Source organism: Lactuca saligna, chromosome 9 (genome assembly GCF_052625555.1).
Source record: "Lactuca saligna cultivar CGN05327 chromosome 9, ASM5262555v1, whole genome shotgun sequence".
Taxonomy (NCBI): domain Eukaryota; kingdom Viridiplantae; phylum Streptophyta; class Magnoliopsida; order Asterales; family Asteraceae; genus Lactuca; species Lactuca saligna.
This window is the reverse complement of record NC_136425.1, coordinates 22,709,024-22,716,148: the sequence shown is the minus strand read 5'-3', so window position 1 is coordinate 22,716,148 and position 7,125 is coordinate 22,709,024.

Below are 7,125 nucleotides of genomic sequence, written 5' to 3'. Positions count from 1 at the left end.
GAGAACCTACAAGTAACCAAGTATTGTGAAGAAGAAGAAGAGGAAGAAGGTGAGCTTTGTGTGGTATGCCAAGTTGAATTCGAAAGCAATGAGAGAGTAGCGGTGCTTCCATGCAAACATCGATATCACCCAAGATGCATCACACAATGGTTGGTTCGGCAAAATGTGTGCCCTATTTGTAAGGGTCAAGGTTTATCAGTATAGAGATTTTTTTTTTTCTTGACATAGGGATTGTTTGGAATATATTACAAATTTAGGGTTATGATAACATTAAATTAATTGATTGTTTTGGCAAATATTTTGAATATATAGGCCTGAGCCTAATTGCTGTTTTGAATATTTTTTCACATAGTTTACCCTTCGAATTGTGACGACTCCATGACAATTTTCTAATTTTCTAAACACTATTAATTATTTTCTAGGAATATATATTGCTCGTCTTCTTTAGCATTAAACTTTTCAATGTGCTCTCCGTCCCTTTTAGACCATGTTTTGAAAACCGGACCGGACCGGCCGGTTCGACCGGTTCAACCGGGAACCGGTCCCGGATCCGATTCATAAAGATCAAAAAACCGGTATCTGTTTGAACCGGTGAAAACCGGTAAAAACCGGTCGAACCAGTAAAAACCGGTGCGGTTGAACCGGTCAAAACCGGAAATTTTAAAAAATATATATTTTTTCATTTTTTGTATTTTTATATAATTAAATATAATTATGACATCATCCGGTTTTTTCGGTTTTTGAGACCGGTCCGATCGGTTGGACCACTTGAACCATCGAATCAGTAAGACGACCGATTCGGTCTCCGGTCCGGTTTTCAAAACCTTGCTTTTAGGGGATAACCAACTTCATAAAAATAGTTTATAATATTTTGATTCTTAATTAGGCTATGGGGGTGTGGGTGTGGGTGGCACATCAGTTCGCCACCTAAACCGTGGCCCACACAACGTCCTGGTCTACGATTCCCATCATAGTAGAGCCAAACTCTGATATTCTTTGGCGAGTGTCTCTTCTTATTTATTACACTTCTTTTCTTCCAAATGGCTACTTTCATTTAATTTTTAATTATTTTTTTTCAAAGTTTATGTTCTATAAATACTCACAACCCTTATTATTTTACCGAGTCTCTCTTCTCATTTGAAAATATATTCATCTTCGTCCTCTGAAGAATTTCAAATTATAATTGAAGTTGTTATCGGGGTTGGTATTACAGTAAACGTACAATATTTTAAACAATGATGAAGCCGAAAGTTTTAAGTTTTTATTTGGTGACCACTCCTTTTGTGTGGCACAAAACCATGAATCATTGTAAAATTGAGATGATAATGAGATGAATATGACCCTTATGTAACAGAAGAAAAAGTATAACGAAGGTGACATAACACGCTCGAGCATACATTTTCACATCTTATATTTCATCTTTGTAATGTTGTTTTTAATGTAGTTCAATAACTTAACATGCCATATTTAAAGTTGCCTAGAATTTTGTTGTAATCCCCTTGTCATGGCTCTTTGTAGTTCTTGTATATAGTAATTCAACATTTTAATTTTTGAATGAACTTCTAAATGATTCAATTAATTTTAATGTTGTTTGCCTTTTAAAAAGTTGTTAAATAATTTATAATAATGAAAAAGAAAACATTATGGAAAATGTCTGCTTAATTCAACGTTGATATTTTTATATATATATTTTTATAGAAAATAATTAAGAATAGAAAAGAAGATCAAACCAACAAAGGGAACAACGGGAAAACACCGCCCACCTTGTGTGGGACCGTAGGCATGCGGGTTTCCTCCGTCGACCTTGCTTCAACCATTTAATGCATCCATCACCTCTCTAACGGCTATAAATAGTTAGATTTTTTATTTTTTAAACAATTATGAATACCAACATAAATCTCTCAGTTTATCATACAAGTGTTAGACATCGGACTAGGATTCGAGTATGGCTGGTGAACCAATTATTAATTGGGTTTAGTAAGGGGATTTTCCGGATCAACAATCCGAGCTTTTATCTGAGATATTCAACAGCTTGAGGTGAGTTTCCTCATTGTGCTTGGCGGGTCGAAGACACCAATGTCGATCCATGGTTTACTATGATTAGGATGCTAGTTGTCTTCGTAACTCTTGCATGTATGATATATGATATGTATATCGGGCGAGGACTGATGAGTATATTGTATGTTATTTATCTATGTGATTCTTGTATGTGTTTATGTGTTTATATGTATACCGGGTGAGGCTTGATGAATGTGATGAGGCGGGGCCCATCTCATATTTCTGACATATCTATTTCGAGCGGGGATCGATGTTGGGCGGAGCCCGTTATATGTTTGATATGTATGGTATGTGGTGTTTTGGAAAACTCACTAAGCTTTGTGCTTACGATTTTTAGTTTATGTTTCAGGTACTTTCGGATCCAAAAAAAAGAGTTCGGGGTGATCGCATCGTACACACCACATTGTTCTGCATTTTCTTTGACTATGATGTATTCAAATGATTTGGTTATATATTGATATTATTATGGTTTTATGGTTCTAAAAATTGAAATTTTTTGCCTTAATTTTTGAGACGTTACAGGGTCTGTATAGAGACATAATTTTTTGAAATAAATTATGGAAAAAATGTTTCTTTTAGAAAGTCTTAATAAACTTTATATTGATACTCTTAGGTGTCAATTAAAAAAAATCTTAAAAAATATTTTAAAAAATAAGTAAATCAAAATTATAAGAAAATGATGTGTCAAAATAAAGAGAATATGACAAGCGACAAAAAGATCTTTATTTATTAGATTAGAAGAGAAGATGATATATCACTTTTTTAATTTAACGGTTTAAAAGGGAACAAAAATCATTTAAACCAAAGTTGTTAAGATCGGGATCTTATTATGATCATTTTCTGTTTTGCAAGATCGTAATCGTAAAATTGAATCAGATCATAAGATCGCACCAAAACATTTTAAAATATAAAAAATACATATTAATCCACCAATTAACCATCCAGTTAACAACAAATTTTTTAAAATATAAAAAATACATTTTGAATACATTATTTTACGATAAACAATTTAAAATGAGTATTTTACGTTGTTAGTCCGAAAAAATATTTGATTATATATATATATATATATATATATATATATATATATATATATATATATATATATATATATATATATATATATATATATATTAACGATCCTATGATCTTCCAATCTAATCTTACGATTCTACCGAAAAACAATCTAAGTAAGACCGGGATCGATTTACGTAGGTAGGATTGTAAGATTGTATGGTCATTCGATCAAAATCACGATTTTAACAACCATGACTTAAACACAAAAGTTTATAGAGTTTTGGTGCCGGTAATTCTTTATATTATATAATAAAATAAATAAAATTCAATATTTTTTATTAAAATTTGAAATGTATATTTTTCTTTCGAAAATTTAAATATCCTTATATTTTTATTTTTATATATCTTTTTAACCATCTAATACAAATAAGACATGTTACAATCTCTAAATATTACTAAAACAAAACCTTAAATTCTTCAATGAAGAAACATCAACCCTTGATTGCATTTTCCTCCTTTAATCTCCACCTTAGGATCATTTTGCTGACATCATCCTCACCCAAAAATAAATTCACAAGCCTACAAATAAAAATACTTACTAACGATTCATTCCTAATACATGGAATCGATTTTCTCAACAAAAATATCGGTGCAGGCATCAACATAGTTGATTCTTGAAGGCTTGATTGCGTTAATCGAATCTGTGATTATGTTATAAATATCTCTCAGCCATGGCTAAATAAAGGTAAAAGATGCTGCTTATTAACCTTCCAAATCAAATCAGAGATTTACAGCGGCTGATTTAGCAGAAACCCCCACTTCCGGCTATCTGAAAACCCTAGGAATCATGGGGAAGAAAGGGAAGAACACCAATAACGGTGAATCCGATGTTGATCGCACTCAGTATTACGATATAACAATGAACATACTGTTCGCCATGGTGTCGGAGCCCTATTATCTCCTCCATTTCCTCACTTTCTTCTCTTATTTCTCCATCAGATTCTCCACTTCTCAATTATTTTCTCTTGAATTCGCCGGACACCTCCTCCGCCGTGTAAGCGATCTCCTTTTCTCAGGCCTCTCTTTATCACTTACACAGGTTTATTAATGTATCGATCTGCAAATATCTTTCATTGATTACAGGAACTTCAAGTGCTTCTTCCAATCTCAAACAAGTGAATTAATTTTATATAAATAAACATATATCTTATCAGGGCCATTCAATGCATTTCAATCTTATATTCTAGACCTTTGGATCATTTGCTCACGTCATCTTCCTTCCACCCAATACCCCGTTGTGTAATGTTCCCTTTCGTTCGTCGTTTACTCTGTCTCTTCTTCCTATCTTAAGAAACAGTCAATCCATTCGCTTCTACTTCTTTGTCTAAATCTTGTAGACCGATCACTCTGTTTCGTCCTCCAATGTGGAAGAACTGGAACTTGCAGATACCCAATTCAGGGATTTCGAAGAATAGTGTTCAATCCGTTCAAGCATCTGCGACTTCATTAAGGTAAGTTATCTTCAATTGGTCTGCGAATTTCTCGGAATTTAATTGATTCGAACTCTTTCATTGACATTTTTTGTAATTTTGACATAGATTTTTTAGGGTTCTTTCCAATCCCACCTTTATCAAATTCCAATACTTCAGAAATCTACTACTCTTCCATATACTTGGTTCTAATAATATTCTCTTTCCGTGCTTCTTCTGTGATGTAGGAGGCATATATCATGCCGAAGACAAAAGAAGAAGAAGAGAAAGTAAACCGAGATGTGTGTACTTATACAGACCATGAGCATCATAGGAACATATCTTTGGACAAAAGCCTTAGTGCTTCCTTAGATTCTCTTGATAACCTCTTTTGTCGGCGATGTTTGGTACTTCTGGGTGCTTTTTGGTTACTGTTGGTTAGATTGGGTCAATGGTATGCTCATTTCTGCTTATTTATGTGACAGGTATTTGATTGTCGTCTTCATGGCTACTCTCAGTCTGTTATTATTCCTGTAAGCATTTGTGCTCTCACAACCATTGCACTTTCATGGTGGGTTTACTGCATCCTGCACTTATGTAATGTGCTTTCATTTGCATCTTAAACAGACCGAAAGGCAGTATTGCCCTCTTGAGTCTCAAGAAAATGCAAAACCCTACAGTGACCACTGTTACCTTCAGGTTTACCAACCCAATCTACATTTCACTTTCTTGTACATTTCACTTGCTGTGGCTGTGGATGCTGTCAGAAAAGGTGCAGCTGCATAAGGCATGACAATTAGAGGGTATGTTTGGTGTGGACATGATCCCACATCTTAGTAGGACTGGACCTGCACTTGACCTTTTTAAAGCTAAATTGGAGGTAATGCTAATAATTTGAATACCTTTTTAACTTCACACAAAATGTAATTATCCAAGAAATATATGCATACGTTGTTTTGTCACCTTACATTTTTTTTAAAATTTTGTTTGTTATATGTAACTAATTTTTAATAGTACTTAACCTACCAAATGATACATTTGAACGCTAAACAAAATAATAGTAGTTTTGGTTTTAGGTTTACTTAACCCGTTTCATCCAATCTCAAACAAGTGAATTAATTTTATATAAATAAACATATATCTTATCGTGTTGTTGTTTTTTTTGGAAAGAAGGGTCTTTCCTAACCAAAGTCTCAATGTCACCATGATAGTACTATTCGTTGTCGCAACACCGATCAATAATAGTATGAGTGTTCCTTTAAATAAAATATGTTTTTCTTTCTGAATTATTTGTCGAAAGCAATTCAAAGAGATGTTTATAAGGTGATGACAGATTCTTACCATAAAGAAGGGCAGGAGGCTACAACCTCAACTTGTATGATGTAATTAATTAACTATGCCTCTTTCTAAAATGTTTTCAAAGAGATGTTCGTATGGTAATTATTATATAGTACATGATAGTATGATTTTGTTATATAATTTCCTTATACTACAACCTTTTCAAATTTATAGTTTTTTATATGGTAAAAATATTATCTTAAATATGGTATATATTTATTATATTTTTTCCTTATTCTACAAACTTTTCAAATTTACAGTTTTTTATATAGTAATTATTCTATTTTAAATGATACTATGATTTTATCTATTTGTCTACTTATATTTGAGATGGTATACTGATATTATTTAGGATATCATATCGTATATAAAACATCTTTTAAGTATGGACATGATATTACATTCCATAATCTTTATTCCATATCAGCATTAACCAAATATATATTTTCCTATATTTTCTAAATATATTAAACATCTTATATTGAGTTTATTTTCGATATCATACCATATTTATGAAAATATTGTATATTTATTATATAATTTCCTTATTCTTCAAACTTTTCAAATTTACAGTTTTTTATATGGTAAATATTATCTTAAATATGGTATGAATTTATTATTTTTATATTTATATTTGACATGATATACTGATATCATTTTGGATATCATACCATAATTAAAACATATCTTAAGTATGGAAGTGATATTACATTCTAAAATGTTTATGTGATATCAGCATTAACCAATTTTTTTCCCTATAAATATACTGTCTACGATTTTTCATTACAAACCAAAATTCTCTCTAAACAATTATCCCCTTCCATTGCAGATAATAGTATTCCATGGCATCTAACAATGCAGATCAGGTCATCTTTGATAAGGTTGCTGAAATCAACGCATCTAAAGAGTCTTGGAACATACGTGTTAAAGTCGTCATGCTTTGGAAGCCGACCTATGTAAACAATCCTAATATAGTCACAAGCCTGGACATGATTTTAATCGACCAGGAGGTACTGTTTTTACACCATTTGTTTTTTAAAATTATCAATTTCTTATGTTATCTCTATTCAAAAAAAGTTGAAATTCGAGAGATGTTATACTTTTTTACTTCTATTCATACAATTTTAATAAACAACTTTATTATTTTTAATAATAAAGTTTAGTCTATGTAATGAAATCTGTTATTGTTCCGTTTTTTAATACATTTTTTGCACTTTTTTATCTTTCATTGTCACCTACAGGG